Genomic DNA, 23,259 nt, shown 5'->3' with positions numbered 1-23,259 from the left:
AAATGCAATAGGGAACCCACATATATTTGGGTACCAATTAATTAAGGACAAAGCTTATCACACTAGAGGATACTTATGGGCCACTTAAAAATAGTATCGTGACAACTGGATACTCATATTGAAAAAAATATAGATCCCTACCTCACTCTGTACAAAATAATCAAATTTTACACATTCTTACACAAATATAGGAAAAAATCATTATGAACTTAGCACAGAGAAAGATTTATTAAATAAGACCCAATAAACACAAACTATAGATATGTACAAATATGTACAAATGTAGTTAGATTAAACGTTTAAAACTATTTACAGGAAAAAGTATTGTAAACACAGTAGAAATACAAGTGACAGACTTACCAAGATATTTACACACGTAAGCAAGAAAAAACTTTTAATCAGAATATACAAAGAACTCCTAAAACTCAATAAGGACAAATGACACAAATGTAAAGTGGAGCAAGGTTTTGAACAATCCATTTACATAAGAAGAATCCAAAAGGCAAATACACATATTAAAATATCCTCACCTCACTGGCACTGTTAATCAGTGAAATGTAAATTGAAACATCAATAATATATAATTTCTCATCTTTTAGAATGGAAAAACTGTTTTTAAAATCTATAATGCTAGTTGCTGGTAAAGATGCAGGAAAATAAACATTTTTACATGTTCCTTAAGAGATTGTAAATGGTAACTATTGTAAATGGTAAAATTCAATTGGTAAAATAATGAAGATGCTCATATTTCATATTCTAATATCCATCAATTTTGTTTCTACCTATAGTACTCTAAAGAAACTCTTTCAGAAATTCAACTGGAAACAGGAATAAGTTATTGAAGGAAAAAGAAATGAATCTCCCTCAGTATGGAGAGAGACAAATTAACTCTAGTGTAGTACTGCAATCGCATGCCATATAGTAATTAAAATGAATAAAGTGTCTTTACCATGGATAAAGGTAAAAAACATTAAGGTAGAGTGTGAAAAACAAGTTGCAAATACGTATTTATTAATATCACGTTGATTTTATACATTTTCAAAGCACAAAACATTTGTGTGTATTGTTTGTCTAGTAAAATTACAAAAGTTAAATGGTGTTGAATAGTTCACCTAGAAGGTAGAACATATAGAAAGGCCATGGAAAACCTAAGGTATGTTCTGGTAACTGCACAGGATCCCTTTGACTGGGGCACTGAGGTAAGCTTAAATGGGCACAGGATGAGACGGGCTTGATGGTTTAGGACTTTGTGGGCCCTGTTAAAGAATTTTGAACAAATGGAAACTAAAGTGCATTATACAATGGATGACAATCAGACATGCGCTCTTTTTTTTAAGTTTTTAATTTTGGTAAAATACACATAACGTAAAATCTACCATGTTGACCAGAACTTTTTTCATCTTCAAGAACTCAAATTCTGTACCCGTTAAACACTACAACTCCCCATTTACCACCCCACTCCCACCACCCCTGGTAACCACTATTCTACTTTCTGTCTCTCTGAATTCTACAGCTCTAGGTACCTCATACAAGTGGAGTCAGATGCTATTTGTCTTTTTGTGTTTGGCTTATTTCAATTAGCATAATGTCTTTAAGATTCTTCCATGTTGTAGCACAGATCAGAATTTCATGATTTTTTAAGGTTAAAAAATATTCCATTGTATGGATATACCACATTTTGTTTATCTGTTCATTCACTGATAGACTTTAAGGTTGTTTCTACTTTTGGCTTTTGTGAATAATGCTAGTATTGACATACAGATATCTGTTCAAGTTCCTGCTTTCAATTCTGTTTTTATTTGTACTCAGAAGTGGAATTGCTCGATCAAATGATAATTCCATGTATAGTTTTTGAGGAACAACTTTTTTCCCTGCAGTGGCTACACCGTTTTAGATTCCCACCAGCGATCCATGGGGGTTCAATTTCTTCACATTCTGACCAACACCTTTTGTTTTCATAATAGCCATGCCAGTATGTGAGGTGATATCTCATTGTGGTTTTGCTTTGCATCTTCCTAATGATTAGTAATGTTGAGCATCTTTTCATATGTTTAGAGTAAGAGAAAAGGGAGACTGAGAAGAGAAAACAAATAAGGAGGCTTCGGTTCCCAATCTGATATGGATTAGGTCAGAGCCCCCATGAAGAAGGGGCCATTATTCCCATTTCTGCAGAAAATGTCTTATGAGGACCAAAGGGAAGCAGCAGGATGTCAGCCTGGCTTTGGGAGATAGCAGGCTTGGGAAGACAATTGTCACCTAGAGAAACATTAGCTGAGCACACATGGGGGTGGCACCCTGCTCTGTGGGCATGGGGCACCCAGTACAGACTAGCAGAAGATCCATATCCTGAGTGGATACAGGCTTGTTTGTGGATACACATGAAAACCTTTTTGGAGATAACCAGAAGTATCAGTGGAGATGTGTAAGAGATGAGATTAAAAAAAGGCAGATGGAAGCATAGAGGACATTTCAGATTTCTTAGTGAGTTCATGTTGTATCGTATAAATGACTCTACCTGTATACTGGTTAACATATAGAGTAATATTTTAAAAATAAGACTGAAAGGGATCAGGGCATCAGGGATGTTTTCCTAACATGCAATGCAAAATTCCCTCAATGTTTGACCTGAGGGAAGTCATTTGACCTTTTTGGGTCTTAGTTTCTTTTCATGTAACATTTGGGGAATAAGAAACATCCTATCTTTTTCCAGGGCTTATACAGCTACAAAAAGATAATATGTGGAAAAATGTTTGGAACAGAGTATAGTGTGTAAGATATGATTATGCCAAAGTTGACAACTAAAAGGATACATGACAAACTCATTCACTCTCCAACAATGCCGTATTATTTGCTAGAGGAGGTTTACCAAGTGATTTGTCTGCTGCAAATCTAGTGCCTGTCAGAAGTAGACTAAGAATGACTTCCTGCTTTCTAAAGAGTATATATAGACAGTGTGCTTTTTGTTGGGGAGGAAAATCTAGAATTTATAGGCTGAGCGAAACTGCAATTTATATTTCTTAATGTGAATTGCTATCTCAAATACATGAGACATGGAAGGTGGATGGACCAAGCAGCACATTACCAAGAGATTCAAGAATGATTCCGGAAAGTCCCACTGTTATTTATATCAATGCTTTTAGGTTCCCAAGTGAGTAATCAGTTAGAATTTGGTATTCTGCACATCACATCAACCACAACATCTCCAATATGTATACAAATGAAAACTAGAAAATCATAATATATGGAAATAAAACTGACATACCCAGAAGAAGCAAAAGGTTGCATGTCTATCGTCCAGTGTTCCCAAACTGACAGGTCTCTGATAATTGATGACAGCAAAAAGAAACTTTTGCCTTGTGCAAGACAAGATGGCTCAATGCCACAGTTCTTTCAGAATCAAAGAAATGTCAGGTATTATTAGTATTAACAGAAAGCTTAAATATATGGTAGAACAAAATGTGCCAGCACCATTCTATTTGATTCATGTTCTTCAAAGACCTAGTTTCTTGGCCTCAGTTCATGACGGATTCTACTATTTTAAAGTGTTGTTGATCTCCGGTTCTTATCAGAAGAAATGGAATGGGTAGAAATATAAATTGTGAGTATTTTCTATTATGCTCTGTTGCTCATTTTAAAAAAGAATTAAATACATTGCTTGCATTATTTGTTATTATGGTCATCATCCAAATAGTTGCAATTTTTCTGAAATTTGGCAGGCAATAAGGATTAAAAAGACTTTTTTTTCATCATCTGTGAGACTGTGTGTTTGGCAAAAGATTGAATGTACAGGAAGAGTGGTGCTAGGTGTAGGTGGTGGGGAAGGTGTTGAGGATCTGCATTTTGATCTGACAAGTTCTTTATGCACCCAATGTGTTCCTGGCAGTGTTCTAGGTACTGGGGATATCAGCTAACAGAATCCCAAGATGACTGTCCTTGTGGATCTTACATTATAGCTGGGAGACACAGATTAATAGGAAACAGACAAATAAAATAAATATGCAAAGAAAATAAGATCAGAGTGTGGGGGATTAAAAGCATAAATGTGGAGGTAGAGTGGTTACTTTAAATAAAGTATTCAAATTGGGTTTCACAGGAGCAAATACCAAAAAAGGGTGGGGGGGGAATTTGCCACATAGAATATATGGGTAAAGAGCTTCCCTGGCAGAAGGAACAACCAGTGCAAAGGCCCTGAGACAGAAATGTGCCCAGGGTGCTCTGCAAACTGCAAAGCCTAGAGCGCTGGAGCAGAGTGAGTGAGGAGAAGCAAGAGGAAGAGGAAAGGGGTGGGGAGGAGGGTGAGGATCCTGGAAGGACTTGTAGGCTTTTAGAAGGTTGTTGGATGCTAAAACACGGAGCTGTGGAGGGCCCTGTCAGAGGTCTGACTTGCATATTAACAAGAATTGCTCTGTCAGCTGTGACAGACTATGAGGTAGGAGAGAAGCAGGGCAACCAGATTAAGAGGCTTTAGCAGAAGAGGTTATAGTAGCTGACACCAGAGCAGATATTAGCAATGGTGGGCCATCTGAAGTTTACTAGGTGGGCCCAGAGAAATGATATTGGAACCTGACTGCAATAAAATCTGAAGTTCAAGATAAACTAAATGGTGATGTATTTTGTTTGTTTTTTTTAACATCTTTATTGGGGTATAATTGCTTTACAATGGTGTGTTAGTTTCTGCTTTGTAACAAAGTGAATCAGCTATATGTCCTCCCTCTTGCGTCTCCCTCCCACCCTCCCTATCCCACCTCTCTAGGTGGTCACAAAGCACCGAGCTGATCTCCCTGTGCTATGCAGCTGCTTCCCACTAGCTATCTATTTTATATTTGGTAGTGTATATATGTCCATGCCACTCTCTCACTTCGTCCCAGCTTACCCTTCCCCATCCCCCTGTCCTCAAGTCCATTCTCTACGTCTGCATCTTTATTCCTGTCCTGCCCCTAGGTTCTTCACCATTTTTTTTTTTAGATTCCATATATGTGTGTTAGCATAGGGTATTTATTTTCCTCTTTCTGACTTACTTCACTCTGTGTGACAGACTCTAGGTCCATCCACCTCACTACAAATAATTCAATTTTGTTTCTTTTTATGGCTGAGTAATATTCCATTGTATATATGTGCCACATCTTCTTTATCCATTCATCTGTTGATGGACACTTAGGTGGCTTCCATGTCCTGGATATTGTAAATAGAGCTGCAATGAACATTGTGGTACACATCTCTTTTTGAATTATGGTTTTCTCAGGGTATATGTCCAGTAGTGGGATTGCTGGGTCATATGGTAGTTCTACTTCTAGTTTTTTAAGGAGCCTCCATACTGTTCTCCATAGTGGCTGTACCAATTCACATTCCCACCAACAGTGCAAGAGGGTTCCCTTTTCTCCTCACCCTCTCCAACATTTATTGTTTGTAGATTTTTTGATTATGGCCATTCTGACCCGTGTGAGGTGATACCTCATTGCAGTTTTGATTTGCATTCCTCTAATGATTAGTGGTGTTGAGCATCCCCTCATGTGTTTGTTGGCAATCTGTATATCTTCTTTGGAGAAATGTCTATTTAGGTCTTCTGCCCATTTTTGGATTGAGTTGTTTTTTTGTTATTGAGCTGAATGAGCTGCTGGTATATTTTGGAGATTAATCCTTTGTCAGTTGCTTCCTTACCAAATATTTTCTCCCACTTTGAGGGTTGTCTTTTCATCTTGTTTATGGCTTCCTTTGCTGTGCAAAAGCTTTTAAATTTCATTAGGTCCCATTTGTTTATTTTTGTTTTTATTTCCATTTCTCTAGGAGGTGGGTCAAAAAGGATCTTGCTGTGATTTATGTCATAGAGTGTTCTGCCTATGTTTTCCTCTAAGAGTTTTATAGTGTCTGGCCTTACATTTAGGTCTTTAATTCATTTTGAGTTTACTTTTGTGTATGGTGTTTGGGAGTTCCGTTTTAATTTCATTCTTTTACATGTAGCTGTCCAGTTTTCCCAGCACCATTATTGAAGAAGCTGTCTTTTCTCCATTGGTGATGTATTTTGGAACAGAAGGCCTAGGGAAACATTTTTACTTTTGTCTCTCTTTCATAATGTTTTCTCTCCTCACATCAGGATCTTTTTTTTTTCCTTTAACTTGAAAAATCATTACTAATTTTCAGGAAAGATGCACAATCATCCATAAACTTTCAATAGATGCCCTTGTATTCGGGGAGCACTGCCCTGTTGCCCTGAAACTAACAGCAGGATGCGTAATGCATAATGCACTCCATGCCTTACATAAATACACATAAAACTTTAGCAGTTAAGAGGTAAGAGGATGGAGCTATTAAAGAAAACAATGTGGGTATAAAACAGTTTTGCAGAGATTAAAAAATTTTAAGCCAGGGCTTCCCTGGTGGCGCAGTGGTTGAGAGTCTGCTGCTGATGCAGGGGACACGGGTTCGTGCCCCAGTCCAGGAAGATCCCACATGCTGTGGAGCAGCTAGGCCCGTGAGCCATGGCCACTGAGCCTGTGCGTCCTGAGCTTGTGCTCTGAAACGGGAGAGGCCACAACAGTGAGAGGCCCGCGTACAGCAAAAAAAAAAAAAAAAAAAAAAAAAAATTTAAGCCGGGATCTTTTTCTGAATGAACAATTGGATTTCTGATTAGGGATTGGAGGAAGTGATTATTGAAATATTCATTTCAATACCAATAGCCTAATGTGTGTGAATCTGTCCAACTCTTATTTGGTTTGGCTAGAAAGAGAAATAAATCATAATCATATATTTTCTTGAAGTGCATAACTATTTTTTTTCTGCATTTTGTAGCTACATTCCTCTGAAATGGGTAGTTTTTTTGTTGCTATTGTTGCTGCTTTTAACCACTTTACAGTTTGCATTTTCTGTTTAGTTTTTCATAAATTTGCTTTGAAGCTCATGGGTATGACTTAAATGATAAAAGAATGAGCATAAAAAGACAAGGAAACTTTATGTAAAAACGTGCTTATTTCTTCATCAGCTGAGGTAGCCATTCCTTTAATCTCGCTGATTGTTTTGTAGCTATTATTATTGAAAATGGCAGACAGGCATGGACTTTTGATTATCAGCATGCTTCATCTGTGATCAAAAACCTCTAGGTTGCATATTCACATTTCAGAATAGTCTGTTCTAAGCAGAGGATTTTTTTGAACACTGTTTGTGATATATGATCTCATATCATATGCTGTTTTTTTTTAAAATCCTTTTTGTTTTCCACTGTGATTAAGCTTAAGTAAAGAGTGTATTTCATTTTTGAAATTTCAGAATTCAGATTTCTTTTCAGTTTTTTTGAAGTCATTGAAAATTGCAATATATGTCTTTCCCACCAAGAAGCTGGAGCCAAATCTGGGAGACCTGGTCACTAAGTCTGGACACAGAAAAGTGAGTTAGACAATGTTGATGGAGGGACAAAGAAGCAGACTCTTTAACACTTACTCTGACTTTTAATTTTTTAATGGTTGCCTGAAGTTGGAACATACTTTTACAGCTAACCTGTTTATACTTTCAGATGATACTATACTGCTTCAGTGATAGTGTGTATACCTTGTTACAGAGTATTCCCACTTCCTCCTTCTCATCCTCATCACATTGCTGTCTTTCATTTCACTTATCCATAAGCTATAATCACCTGGTACATTTTTGCTATTATTCTTTCAAACAAACAGTTACCTATTATATCAATTAAGAATACAAAACATAAAGTATTTTATTATATACTTATTCCTTCTCTAATGCTCTTCTTTTCTTAATGTAGGTCTGATCTATAAAATTCTCCTTCTCTCTGAAGAACTTCTTTTATCATTTCTTGCAAGTCAGGTCTACTGGTAACAAATTTCCTTAATTTTTGTTTGTCTGACAAAGTATTTCTCCTACACTTTTGAAGGATGATTTTGCTGGATGTGTAATTCTAATTTTTTTGTTTTTTAATCTTTTAGAACTTTAAATATCTCACCCTACTCTCCTCTTGCTTCCATGGTACCTTAAAAAAGTCTGGTATGGCTCTTATTCTGTTCCTGTATAGGTAAGGTGCACCCTTCCCCCAAAAAAAGCTGTCTTCTTTTCAAGTTTTTCTCTTTTTCTCTTTGATTTTCTGAAGTTTGAATATAATATGTGTAAGTGTAAATTTTGTTTTTATTTATCTAGCTTGGAATTTTTTGAGTATCCTGGATCTGTAGTTTTGTGTCTGTCAGTAATTTTAGAACTACTCAGCCCATAGTACAATATTTCTTCTGTTTCTTTTTCTATTTCTTCTCCTTCTGGTATATCCATGTCATGTTCAATACAGCTTTGGTAATGGTACCACAGATCTTATATATTTTGTTCCAGTATTTGTTGTTTTTTTTTTCCAGTTTTTAAAAAATTTCCATTTCTTTTTGCTTTTTAGTTTGGAAAGTTTCTATTAATGTCTCTTCAGGTCACTGATTCTTTCCTTAGCTATGTCCACTCTACTGACAAACCCATCAAAACATTCTTCATTTCTATTACTTTTTTTTCCTAAGATTTTGTTTTGATTCTCTTTAGAGTGTCCATCCCTCTGCTTACATTGTATGTTATACATTTATTTTTCATGAAATCCTTAGAATTTAATCATAATTTACAAAAATTCAAATTCTGATAATTCCAAATTCTCAACCATATCTTGGACCTGATGCATGCAATATCTCTTCAGACTATTTTTTGCCTTTTGGCATGCCTTGTAATTTTTTGAAAGTTATTCATGATGTACCAGATGAAAGGAACTGGGGAAAATAGGCCTTTAATGTGAGATTTTATGTTTATCTGGCTAGAAATTGGACTGTGTTTACTGTTTACTATAGCTGGGTGTCAGAGAATAAAATGTCCTTAGTGTTCTTGTTTTTATCTCCTCTGTTGTCTTTAAGTTTCCCTAGAACCTCTTTATTAAATAGGGTCTGAGGATAGTGGTTTTTCAGCTGTCACTTTCTGTTACTATAAAGGAGCTTATGGTTAGGTATAAGGGAAGGGGAACTATTCTATAACCCCATGATTAAATCTCAGTCTTTTAGTCAGGGATATCTCTGGGCTATGACCTTCACAGTGCTTCTCAGTACCCTCTGCCCTTAGGTGAAACAGGAAGGCTAAAAGGGGATGGAGTTGGGTATTTCACTTCTTCCATGTCAGCTAGGCTTTGGTAAAACCCAAGTGTGTTAGTCTTGGTAATGTAGTTTTTCTTGAGGACAGGCCTTGTTAAAGATAACATAAAACTCTGAGAATATTTCAAAATGGTTATTTTTCTTCTCTCCCTGCCAGAAGAGCAGTGGGATTTTTCTCCTGTCTTCATAATGAGAACCTTATGGAGCTCTTGGAGGTAAAACTTACAAAAATGTGGTGTCCCCCAAGACTGAACCCCACATTTTTAACTCTCAAGCTAGTCCACACTGAACCTTCAGTCAATGTAATTATAGTTAAAGTAGTCCTACTGGTACTGGTTCCAGTGGCAGGACTTTGCTCTTGGGCTTCTATTCCTGGTAAACTGTGTTGCTCTGTATCTCCTGTCTCTCCAGTTTTGGAGGCAGCAGTGTGCCCTGTAACCATAATGCTTCAATGGATCTAAGAAGAGTAGTTGATATTTAGTTCGTTTGGGGTTTTTTCCCCTTGTTATGGGGAACCGAATAATGACTTCCAACTTCTTTACATGTCAGATTGAAAACTAGAAGTCCTCACTCTGTGACTTTTGAATATCACTAGGTTATAACAATGGTTTATTCCATCATTGAGAGGCAGTCTGACGTGATGGCACCTGCCCTGACTTGAAATAAATCCTAGTTCAGGCACTAAATAGCTGTTACTCACCTTTTTCTTCATTTGAATGTTTATATTACTTATCTCAAAGAGTTGTATAAAAATGACCCTCTATAAAGAATATATATATATATACACAATATATATATATTGTGTCTTAGTACACAATATGTGTTCAAACAAATATTATATTCTTTCCTTCCTTGGTTTTCCACGAAGAAACAATTGGAGGTTATTCACAGCAAGGAGGCAGATGAAAAAACAATGCTGGTTCTTTCTTCTTTCCTGCTCTTTAAGTTCTCATTTACTTCTCTTCTCAAGCACTGCTCCTGTAGTTCCATCATAGAATAATAGTCTACTCCACAGCATGTCACACATGTAAAATCTTTCAAAGTTTCTTCTTGGTATTTATATTCTTATTTCCCAAGTTTGTGGTTTTGAGTTCATTATGTGAGAGTGAAAGTCCCTATATCCTTGTGCTTTGCCAACACCTCCTCCTCACGGAGCTGTTGGGATTCTTCCTTAATTAGTGTAAGAACTAAGCGAACTCTCTATCACCAAATGAAAGTGTTAGGTTGGAGTTGTTCTGGGGAATACATGCAAAAATTCTTCTGTGTTAATTCCTGGGCTGTGACAGACTTCAGCAGTTGTTAGAAGGGACCTAGAATTTCAAGATGAATGTAACTGCAGAAGAATTCCATTTTATTTGGTGTTGAGTGATAATTACAATCATTGTCACACCACAGAAGGATTTTAAGGTAATGTGAAAATTGTCTCTGAAAGCCATCAGCTTTATGAATCCCAGTATACATGTAAGTATAAAATAAACATATGCAGTTGAAATAATCTATTAGCTGAAGAGCTTTAAGCCATAAAATATGAAATTAAAGCAATGCAAAATTAAAGCAGAAACAAAATAACTCTTTTATGAAAATGGAGACAGGTTTGCCTAGATGATATCTTTCATGGGCTAGTTAGGATGAGAGATAGCTAATTAAGTATTTGGGTTTCTAAGGTCCACTGCTGGATAGGAAGTTTGAAAGAGGGAAAAATACCAAGCTAAGTAAGAGTCAAAAAAATCAAAGCACAACATCATTGGAAAAACAATCTGAAAGTAATATTTTTTACATATTATCAAGAATTGACTTTGCATTTGTATTTTTAAAAGGAAAACATTTTCAGATTCGTATACTTGTTTAAATGCCTACTGTGCAAAAGTACCATGCCAGATGTTAACCATAATCTTTATATCTTTCACATTTCATTTCAATTGCTTTCATAAGTCACAGGCAAAACATAACAATGTAAACTTGAGAAGACTTCTTGTGTTCTTTTATGCTATTATAATAATTTATGTTACCAATTTTCAAACCAACTTTCACCCTCCTGGTGAAGAGATAACCATCCTGTCATATGATCTGTCCTCCGAGCAGAGGGGTTCTCACTATCTATTGTCTTCATAAACAAACAGAAAGGAAATATTTTGTTACTTATCAGGGTTTCTGTCTACTTTTTCTTTGATGATACAAGCAATGAAAATCTGTGCATGAAGTGAGGAAATAACTTTTTAAGCATCTTTTAATCTTTTAACATGTCTCTGTAATTCTCTTCCCTGTTTTCTCCCTGATTGCTTAATTTAGGTTTTTTAAATTTTTAATAAAATTTTTAATAAAAATATTTTTAAGGAAAGTTGAAACAATGATTGCATCGCTACCAATTTTATTATTATCCTTTGCAAACCACAAACACTGGGCAGGTGTCCATTCAGTATATCTAGTGTAAGTCCAAATATGAAGACTTTAATACAAATTCCCTTCCCAGATGCTAAAGACCTATCAAGTTTCATTCAAAACAGTCTTAACTGACATAAATATGTGCAACAAACTTACATTTGGGGGATATTGAGTAAAAATGAGCTAACACAAATATGAATATTAGGGAAATTGTATGTATTGTGTTAAAGTTGGAATAGATCTATAAGTTTTGTTTATGGACTTGGCAAATAGCAAATCTTCTGATTTGTCAGATAATTCATAAAATTTTTTTCATTTTCTCTAGAAGGCTTTTTTTAATGAAAAAATTATCCCCTAGGGCTTCCCTGGTGGCGCAGTGGTTGAGAGTCTGCCTGCCAATGCAGGGGACACGGGTTCGTGCCCTGGTCCAGGAAGATCCCACATGCCGCGGAGCGGCTGGGCCCGTGGGCCATGGCTGCTGGGCCTGCACGTCCAGAGCCTGTGCTCCGCAGCGGGAGAGGCCACAACAGTGAGAGGCCCGCGTACCGAAAAAAAAAAAAAAATTAGCCCTAAAACAAATATTGAATGTCGCTCAACTGAGTTTTTAAAAGTCACAGGGAATTACAACTGTAAATATCTTTGGTAGTAGAAGGGCCCACACCAATAATTTTAAAACTGCCATTGCCATATGGGGGAGTTGCAGTACAAGTCATAAACTAACAAATCTTCCTTTATTTAAATTATTTGGAATTATCAAGTGTTGATATACTGGTACTTGCCTTAAACTAGCACAAGATGTCTTGGATAATGAATCAAGAGACAGATTCCATCACTAATTAGCTATGTGTCTTTGACCATTTTACATAAGTATCTCAGAACCCTGGTTTCCTCACCCCGTGTAATAGACACTCAATGTACCCCTTGGGTCCTTTTACTGTTTCTGTATGGTCTTTCCCCAATATCCATGTTCTTTAACTTCTAATGACTTGCATCTCTGCTGCTCTTCATAAAATAGGACACAATTCACTGGAAAATGCAAGCAGCCAAAAGTACATGATAATTTACGTGCCACTGCAGCAGCACTTAGCCAAAGACTGCCTCATGCAGGAGTGCTAAGGCTTAGCCCCTCTGTTGCTGGTTGGAATAGACTCTGACGTGTTATTTACCCTCCAGAGCTCCCCTTCATGATCAGGCTGAGGCTAGAACTTTGCCTGAAATCACACCCTTTCTTGACTTCTTCCCTGTCCTGCTTCTTCTGTTTTCTTACCAATCTGGCTAAGGGTGCTTCCTTAATACGTCACTTGCTGCAAATCCTCAGTTAGGTTTCTTCTTCTGGGGAACCCAGTCCAAGACAAGGTGTTGGACTGTAGTCCTCTTCCCTTCTAATATTCTATGATTCAAATTAATTTATATATAAATATAAGTTAGACCATATCAGTATACTGTACTCATTTCTAGTGAACAAAGAACAGTAACAGCAACATCTCTTTATCAAGTTGACTTCACTGTCATTGGGAAGATGCTATAATTACACTGGTACCTACCATGATATTCATAAAAATTAAAAGGGAATGTTATTTTGGTTGGGTATCTGTTGATATAAAACATTTATTTGGATCCTTTTCAAATTAGAGAAGAGAGAAATTATGTCTGTAATCATCCAAGGTCGATGCTAAACTACCTGAGGTTGAGGGTAAAGAGATTTTCTTTGTACTTGCTGGTTCTCTGGAAGAGAGAAAATAATGATGAGCGTCTGTAGGTAGCATTTTTGGTTTTGTGTTGTGCGGTTTTTTCCTTTCAGGAAGAGAAAGAACTGGAGGCAATTTGCCATCAGAGGAAAGTCTCAATTGACAAGAATGCAAAGACACAGTAGGTGTGTGTGCACTCATGCAGTTATCACCCAAATGAAATGTGGGAATGTAAAAGTCAGACTCCAGTTGGACTGCATAAATGAGGGTAGAGTCTCAGAAATAAGCAGTGGTATTTAGCAATCCAAGGTGTGTATTCTCATAATTCTATGATCCTGATGTTGAAAAATGAAAGAAAAAAAATATGTCAATAATTTAGAGACCAAACATTTACATGATATATGTAAGGGGTAAGGCATTCTCATCATCTTTTTCAAAGAGTCCTTTCTTAGATTTGTCTGAGAATTCTGGATAATGCAGTGATTATCATGAGTTGCATATTTATAATGCAGATACTTCCTATTTAATTATAATATTTGCCAAGAACTGTATTAAAACCTTTCCATGTATTAACTAATCCCTTTCTCACAACAACCTTATGATGTAGGTATTATTAGCCACATTTGATTTAGAGAGTTAAATTCATTTATTCCTCATTTTTCCTTTTGTTGAGCATCCAACTATCTAAACATGGTACTAGTCCCTGGTAATCAGTGGTAAAGAATGTAGACATAGTCCTTGCTTTCCTGTGGCTTACAGTCTAATGAATACAGTTGGCCACATAAGGAACAGTGGATTTAGAATTTTAAACAGATCTTTCATATGCTAAAGCTCATAGTCTTAACCATTATCGTATAGTTTTTGACAACACAGTAGTTGAAATTTTACAAAAAATCACTGATATCTTATTACCTAATGAATCCATGGTAGATATAACTATCCAATTATGAGTTTAAGGTGCCTATCATTTTCCTCTTGAATCAGAGTGTCATTGAAACCTTAGATAAGAAGACTAGAGATGAATATACCATGCTCATTTTGGAACTTATATATTTTGTACAAAGTCCAGGAACTTTCCCAGGATGTCACAAAAGGGAAAAAAGACAAAAATTGAGCACAGTTAATTCTAAGTCTAGTGCTTTCCATCAAGACAAGTTACCACTCATGTGGACTGTATAAATTAGTTTGCTTCCTTTTATTAGATAATAATGCCCAAGTATCTTTTTTTTCTAAGACAGAAATTCTGGATATTTTTTGGTTTTCAGTTGCAACAAATGTCATGGAGTAAACACGCCATGAATAGCAGCAATCATTTGTATATAAAATTATGAAAAATAATGATGTGTGATTCCCATATTATTGACATCAGGTATAAGAAAAAACATAGTCAGACTAGGCAAGTAAAAAATTTTTAGTGTTTATGGTTTGCTGTTACTTACCAGACTTCAACAATATTGATAATACCTTGTGCACAGTTTTAATAATTTGAGTATTTTATAAAATATTATATTGAACTCAACAATAGTATCTTTTAGCATTTACTTTCCTCAAGTATTTTGTTTTTATTTATAATTTACATCTCAAAATTATAAAATAATTCTTATTTATAACTACACTTAAACAACTGCTATACAATTTTGGGTAATAGTGAAGAATGCGAAATAGAAGGCAAAGGCTGTGACTGACTTAACTAAACAGATACAAAGGAGACACTTTTTTCTTTATATTAGCTGAAAGGGGACATAAGCTACCTTATTTTTTGGATTGTTTTTATCATTCTCCACATATTATGAACATTCCTCCAGGTCAATAATTATGCACCTACATTATCATTCTTAATTCCCTTTATTATTCATGGTACGAATATTACAAAATTTACACTCACTTGTTTCCAAATAGTTAATTTATCACTCCCATATGAAGAGAAAAAAAAGTACCCATTTTCTGACACATCGATACTGATATTAATGATCTTTTAAAAATTTGGCAACATAAGTTAAGGAAAAACTGTCTTTTTATCAGTCTAAGCAAAAACATGTTCATACTACTTAGTAACAAAACAAAGTGCAAGAAATAATATATATGTTGAGAACTAAATCAGAATCTCTTCTCAAAAAACAGAAATAGCAAAACTCAAGGATCCAATTTAAGAAAGTGAAATGTGATGTTGAAAAGAGGGCCTCTGGAGTTTGGAGTTTCAGAGTTTGGAGGACCACATGGAGTCTACAGATGGTACAGAATGAAGAAGGCTTCAATTACTGGTTAGAGCTATCAATAGGGAGATCACATGCTCCTAACCCTACAATGCCTATTCTGAACTGAATTCTTTACAAGAGACCTTCAAGATGGCGGAGGAGTGAGACATGGAGATTGCCTTCCTCCCCACAAATACATCAGAAATACAGCTGCATGTGGAACCACTCCTACAGAACACCTACTGAACGCTGGCAGAAGACCTCAGACTTCCTAAAGAAAACAGAATGGATAGAAAACTAAAACTGTAGCAGCACAATTTGGATGTCACCAGACCATTTCTCCTAATCATTGACCCTATGCTCAGTGACCATAAAGAGGAAAAATAAAGAACAGAAAGCATTCAGAAATCCAGAATTAGAGGGCAACAAATTGTGGTCTTTAAAATCCTCAGGAGAGGCCTCACCAGGCATCAGGGCTGTGCCTCTGAGGTGGGAGAGCCAAGTTCAGGACACTGGTCCAGGAGGGACCTTCCACCTCCACGTAATATCAAACGGTGAAAATCTCCCAGAGATCTCCATCTCAATGCCAAGACCCAGCTCCACTCAATGACCAGCAAGCTACAGTGCTGGACACCCTATGCCAAACAACTAGCAAGACAGGAATACAACCCCATCCATTAGCACAGAGGCTGCCTAAAATCATAAAAAGCCCACAGACACCCCAAAACACACCACCAGACGTGGACCTGCCCACCAGAAAGACAAGATCCAGCCTCATTCACCAGAACACAGGCACTAGTGCCCTCCACCAGGAAGCCTACACAACCCACTGAACCAACCTTAGCCACTGGGGGCAGACACCAAAAACAACAGGAACTACGAACCTGCAGCCTGCGAAAAGGAGACCCCAAACACAGTCAGTTAAGCAAAATGAGAAGACAGAAAAACACACAGCAGGTGAAGGAGCAAGGTAAAAACCCACCAGACCTAATAAATGAAGAGGAAACAGGCAGTTTACCTGAAAAAGAATTCAGAATAATGATAGTAAAGATGATCCACACTCTTAGAAGTAGAATAGACAAAATATAGGAAACGTTTAACAAGGACCTAGAAGAACTAAAGAGCAAACAAGCAATGATGAACAACACAATAAATGAAATTAAAAATTGTCTAGAAGGGATCAATATCAGAAAAACTGAGGCAGACAATGGATAAGTGACCTGGAAGATAAAATAGTGGAAATAACTACTGCAGAGCATAATAAAGAAAAAGAATGAAAAGAACTGAGGACAGTCTCAGAGACCTCTGGGGCAACATTAAATGCACCAACACTCGAATTATAGGGGTCCCAGAAGAAGAAGAGAGAAAGAAAGGGACTGGGAAAATATTTGAAGAAATTATAGTTGAAAACTTCCCTAATATGGGAGAGGAAATAGTTAATCAAGTACAGGAAGCACAGAGAGTCCCTCCCATACAGGATAGATCCAAGGAGAAACACGCCAAGACACATATTAATCAAATGATCAAAAATTAAGTACAAAGAAAAAATATTAAAAGCAGCAAGGGAAAAACAACAAATAACATACAAGGGAATCCCCATAAGGTTAACAGCTAATCTTTTGGCAGAAACTCAGCAAGCCAGAAGGGAGTAGCAGGACATATGTAAAGTGATGAAGGAGAAAAACCTGCAAACAAGATTACCCAGCAAGGATCTCATTCAGATTTGACGGAGAAATTAAAACGTTTGCAGACAAGCAAAAGCTAAGAGAATTAGGCACCACCAAACCAGATTTACAACAAATGCTAAAGGAACTTCTCTAGGCAGGAAACACAAGAGAAGGAAAAGACCTACAATAACAAACTCAAAACAATTAAGAAAATGGTAATAGGAACATACATATCAATAATTACCATAAATGTAAATGGATTAAAAGCTCCAACCAAAAGACATAGAGTGGCTGAATGGATACAAAAAGAAGACCTGTATATATACTGTCTACAAGAGACCCACTACAGACCTAAGGACACATACAGACTGAAAGTGAGAGGATGGAAAAAGATATTCCATGCTGTTGGAAATCAGAAGAAAGCTGGAGTAGCAATTCTCATATCAGACAAAATAGACTTTAAAACAAGGACTATTACGAGAGACAAAGAAGGACATGACATAATCATCAAAGGACTGATTCAAGAAGAAGATATAATAATTGTAAATATTTATGCACCCAACATAGGAGTACCTCAATACATAAGGGAAATACTAACAGCCATAAAAGGGGAAATCGACAGTATCAAAATCGTAGTAGGGGACTTTACCACCCCACTTCCACAACTAGACAGATCATGCAAAATGAAAATAAGTAAGCAAACAGAAGATTTAAATGCTACATTAAACAAGATGGACTTAATTAATATTTCTGTGACATTCCAACCAAAAACAACAGAATACACATTCTTCTCAAGTGCTCATGGAACATTCTCCAGGATAGATCATATCTTGGGTCACCAATCACGCCTTGGTAAATTTACGAAAATTGAAATCGTATCAAGTATCTTTTCTGACCACAATGCTATGAGGCTAGAAATCAATTACAGGAAAAAATTTGTAAAATATACAAACACATGGAGGCTAAACAATACACTACTTAACCAAGAGATCACTGAAGAAATCAAAGAGGAAATCAAAAAATACCTAGAAAAAATGACAGTGAAAACACGATGACCCAAGACCTGTGGGATGCAGCAAAAGCAGTTGTAAGAGAGAAGTTTATAGCAATACAATCCTACCTTAAGGAACAAGAAACATCTCAAATAAACAACCTAATCGTACAGCTAAAGCAATTAGAAAAAGAAGAACAAAAAACCCCTGAAGTTAGCAGAAGGAAAGAAATCATAAAAATTAGATCAGAAGTAAATGAAAAAGACATGAAAGAAATGATAGCAATGATCCGTAGAACTAAAAGCTGGTTCTTTGAGAAGATAAACAAAATTGATAAACCATTAGCCAGACTCATCAAGAAAAAAAGGGAGAAGACTCAAATCAATAGAATTAGAAATAAAAAGGAGAAGTAACAACTGACCCTGCAGAAATACAAACGATCATGAGAGATTACTACAAGCAACTATATGCCAATAAAATGGACAACCTGGAAGAAATGGACAAATTCTTAGAAATGCACAACCTTCTGAGACTGAACCAGGAAGAAATAGAAAATATGAACAGACCAATCACAAGCACTGAAATTGAAACTGTGATTAAAAATCTTCCAACAAATAAAGGCCCAGGACTAGATGGCTTCACAGGCGCATTCTATCAAACATTTAGAGAAGAGCTAACACCTATCCTTCTCAAACTCTTCCAAAATATAGCAGAGGGAACACTCCCAAACTCATTCTATGAGGCCACCATCACCCTGATACCAAAACCAAAGAAAGATGTCACAAAAAAAGAAAACTACAGGCCAATATCACTGATGAACATAGATGCAAAAACCCTCAACAAAATCCTAGCAAACAGAATCCAACAGCCCATTAAAAGGATCATACACCATGATCAAGTGGGGTTTATCCCAGGAATGCAAGGATTCTTCAACATACGCAAATCAATCAACGTGATACACCATGTTAAAAAATTGAAGGAGAAAAACCATATGATCATTTCGATAGATGCAGAGAAAGCTTTTGACAAAATTCAACACCCGTTTATGATAAAAACCCTCCAGAAAGTAGGCATAGAGGTAACTTTCCTTAACATAATAAAGGCCATATGTGATAAACTCACAGCCTACATCGTCTTCAATGGTGAAAAACTGAAACCATTTCCACTAAGATCAGGAACAAGACAAGGTTGCCCACTCTCACCACTCTTATTCAACATAGTTTTGGAAGTTTTAGCCACAGCAATCAGAGAAGAAAAAGAAACAAAATGAATCCAAATCAGAAAAGAAGAAGTAAAGCTGTCACTGTTTGCAGATGACATGATTCTATACATAGAGAATCCTAAAGATGCTACCAGAAAACTCCTAGAGCTAATCAATGAATTTGGTAAAGTAGCAGGATACAAAATTAATGCACAGAAATTTCTTCCATTCCTATACACTAATGATGAAAAATCTGAAAGTGAAATTAAGAAAACACTCCCATTGCAACAAAAAGAATAAAATACCTAGGAATAAACCTACCTAAGGAGACAAAAGACCTGTATGCAGAAAATTATAAGACACTGATGAAAGAAATTAAAGATGATACAAATAGATGAAGAGATATACCATGTTCTTGGATTGGAAGAATCAACATTGTGAAAATGACTCTACTACCCAAAGCATTCTACATATTCAATGCATTCCCTATCAGCATTTTTCACAGAAGTAAAACAAAAAAATTTACAATTTTTATGGAAACACAAAAGACCCTGAATAGCGAAAGGAACTTGAGAAAGAAAAACGAAGCTGGAGGAATCAAGCTCCCTGACTTCAGACTATACTACAAAGGTACATTAATCAAGACAGTATGGTACTGGCACAAAAACAGAAAGATAGATCAATGGAACAGGATAGAAAGCCCAGAGATAAACCCACGCACATATGGTCACCTTATCTTTGATAAAGGTGGCAGGAATGTACAGTGGAGAGAGGACAGCCTCTTCCATAAGTGGTGCTGGGAAAACTGGACAGGTACATGTAAAAGTATGAGATTAGATCACTCCCTAACACCATACACAAAAATAAGCTCAAAATGGATTAAAGACCTAAATGTAAGGCCAGACACTATAAAACTCTTAGAGGAAAACATAGGCAGTACACTCTATGACATAAATCACAGCAAGATCCTTTTTGACCCACCTCTTAGAGAAATGGAAATAAAAACAAAAATAAACAAACGAGAATTAATGAAACTTCAAAGCTTTTGCACAGCAAAGGAAGCCATAAACAAGATGAAAAGACAACCCTCAGAATGGGAGAAAATATTTGCAAATGAAGCAACTGACAAAGGACGAACCTCCAAAATTTACAAGCAGTTCATGCAACTGAATATCAAAAAAACAAACAACCCAATCCAAAAATGGGCAGAAGACCTAAACAGACATTTCTCTAAAGAAGATATACAGATTTCCAACAACACATGAAAGGATGCTCAACTTCACTAATTATTAGAGAAATACAAATCAAAACTACAATGAGGTATCACCTCACACCAGTCAGAATGGCCATTATCAAAAAATCTACAAACAATAAATGCCGGAGAGTGTGTGGAGAAAAGGGAACCCTCTTGCACTGTTGGTGGGAATGTAAATTAATACAGCCACTATAGAGAACAGTATGGAGGTTCCTTAAAAAACTAGAAGTAGAACTACCATATGACCCAGCAATCCCACTACTGGGCATATACCCTGAGAAAACCATAATTCAAAAAGAGACGTGTACCACAATGTTCATTGCAGCTCTATTTACAATATCCAGGACATGGAAGCCACCTAAGTGTCCATCGACAGATGAATGGATAAAGAAGATGTGGCACATGTATACCACGGAATGACAGACCATAAGGAGAAACGAAACTGAGTTATTTGTAGTGAGGTGGATGGACCTAGAGTCTGTCATACAGAGTAAAGTAAGTCAGAAAGAGGAAAACAAATACCCTTTGCTAACACACATATATGGAATCTAAAAAAAAAAAAAAAAAAAAAGAAAAAAAAGGTGGAGAACCTAGGGGCAGGACAGGAATAAAGATGCAGACATAGAGAATGGACTTGAGGACATGGGGAGGGGGAAGGGTAAGCTGGAACGAAGTGAGAGAGTGGCATAGACTTATACACGCTACCAAACATAAAATAGATAGCTAGTGGGAAGTAGCCCCATAGCACAGGGAGATCAGCTCAGTGGTTTGTGACCACCTAGAGGGGTGGGATAGGGTGTGTGGGAGGGAGGGAGACGCAAGAGGGAAGACATATGGGAACATATGTATATGTATAACTGATTCACTTTATTATAACGCAGAAACTAACATACAATTGTAAAGCAATTATACTCCAATAAAGATGTTAAAATAAATAAATAAATAAGTAAATAAAAATCTTCTGGGCAAAAAAAAAAAAAATTTGCAAATGAAGCAACTGACAAAGGATCAACCTCCAAAATTGACAAGCAGCTCCTGCAGCTCAATATCAAAAAAAACAAACAACCCAATCCAAAAATGGGCAGGAGACCTAAGTAGACATTTCTCCAAAGAAGATATACGGATTGCCAACACACACATGAAAGAATACTCAACATCAATTCATCGTTAGAGAAATGCAAATCAAAACTACAGTGAGATATCATCTCACACCGGTCAGAATGGCCATCATCAAAAAATCTACGAACAATAAATGCTGGAGCGTGTGGAGAAAAGGGAACCCTCTTGCACTGTTGGTGGGAATGTAAGTTGATAGAGCCACTATGGGGAAGAGTATGGAGGTTCCTTAAAAAACTAAAAATAGAAGTACCATATGACCCAGCAATCCCACTACTGGGCATATACTCTGAGAAAACCATAATTCATAAAGAGACGTGTACCACAATGTTCATTGCAGCTCTGTTTACAATAGCCAGGACATGGAAGCAACCTAAGTGTCCATCAATAGATGAATGGATAAAGAAAATGTGGCACATATATACAATGGAATATTACTCAGCCATAAAAAGACACAAAATTGAAATATTTGTAGTGAGGTGGATGGACCTAGAGTCTGTCATACAGAGTGAAGTAAGTCAGAAAGAGGAAAACAAATACCGTATGCTAACACATATATATGGAATCTTAAAAAAAAAAAAATTGTCATGAAGGACCTAGAGGCATGACGAGAATAAAGACACAGACCTTCTAGAGAATGGACTTGGGGATATGGGGAGGGGGAAGGGTAAGCTGTGACAAAGTGAGAGAGTGGCATGGGCATATTTACACTACCAAACGTAAAATAGATAGCTAGTGGGAAGCAGCCGCATAGCACAGGGAGATCAGCTGGGTGCTTTGTGACCACCTAGAGGGGTGGGATAGGGAGGGTGGGAGGGAGGGAGACGTAGAGGGAAGAGATATGGGAACATGTGTATATGTATAACTGATTCACTTTGTTATAAAGCAGAAAGTAACGCACCTTTGTAAAAAGCAGGTATACTCCAATAAAGATGTTAAAAAAAAATGAAATGTAAGGGGAGTTGATAGATGCTTACAGTTGGCTCTGACATTCTAATGGCAGAAATTCAGGGTGAGGAGATGAGCTCAGTGGCAGCACATCTGAAAAAAGACATAAGAGATTTAGCCATCAGCAAGTTTCTGAGGGATCGTCAGAAGCAAGTAGTCATCAAAAAATAAATTGTGATCTTGGATTCTGTTGCTATCCATATATTAAGTAGAATGTTTGGCACTGGCCAGATACATCTGTAGAAAGCCTTTTCATTCTTTATACAGTACTTGAAATGAGATATAAACAAGTTGAGTTTGTTTCAGTGAACAGGAATTACGTAATCAAGAGAGTTAAGGGAGACTAAACCTTATTATATAAGTCAGTTGAGGAAAATTAGGATATTTTGCTTGGAGTAGAAAAATTCAGAGAGAATAAGACAGCTGCTTGTAAATATTTGAAGTATTTCCATGAGGCTATATGGCCCCAAGAATGCAAACTAGGGCCAATTTTGGGTTGCTACAGGGACAGGATTTCAGCAAAAAATAAGGAAGAGCTAACAGCTAGAGCTATTTTACACATGAAGCAAGCTCTCTTTGGTGGCAGTCTGTTAGCCTGTCATTGAAATTGTTCAAATGTAGGCAGGGGAGAGCCACTTCAAGGGGGAATTGTAAGGGAGATTCAAGCATAAAAGTGTAGTGAAATGATATAATGGTTACCGCCTCACT

The sequence above is a fragment of the Leucopleurus acutus genome (assembly GCF_964270905.1).
Source record: "Leucopleurus acutus genome assembly, chromosome: 6".
Taxonomy (NCBI): domain Eukaryota; kingdom Metazoa; phylum Chordata; class Mammalia; order Artiodactyla; family Delphinidae; genus Leucopleurus; species Leucopleurus acutus.
The sequence above is the reverse complement of the archived record's forward strand: the minus strand, read 5'-3'. Positions refer to the sequence as shown.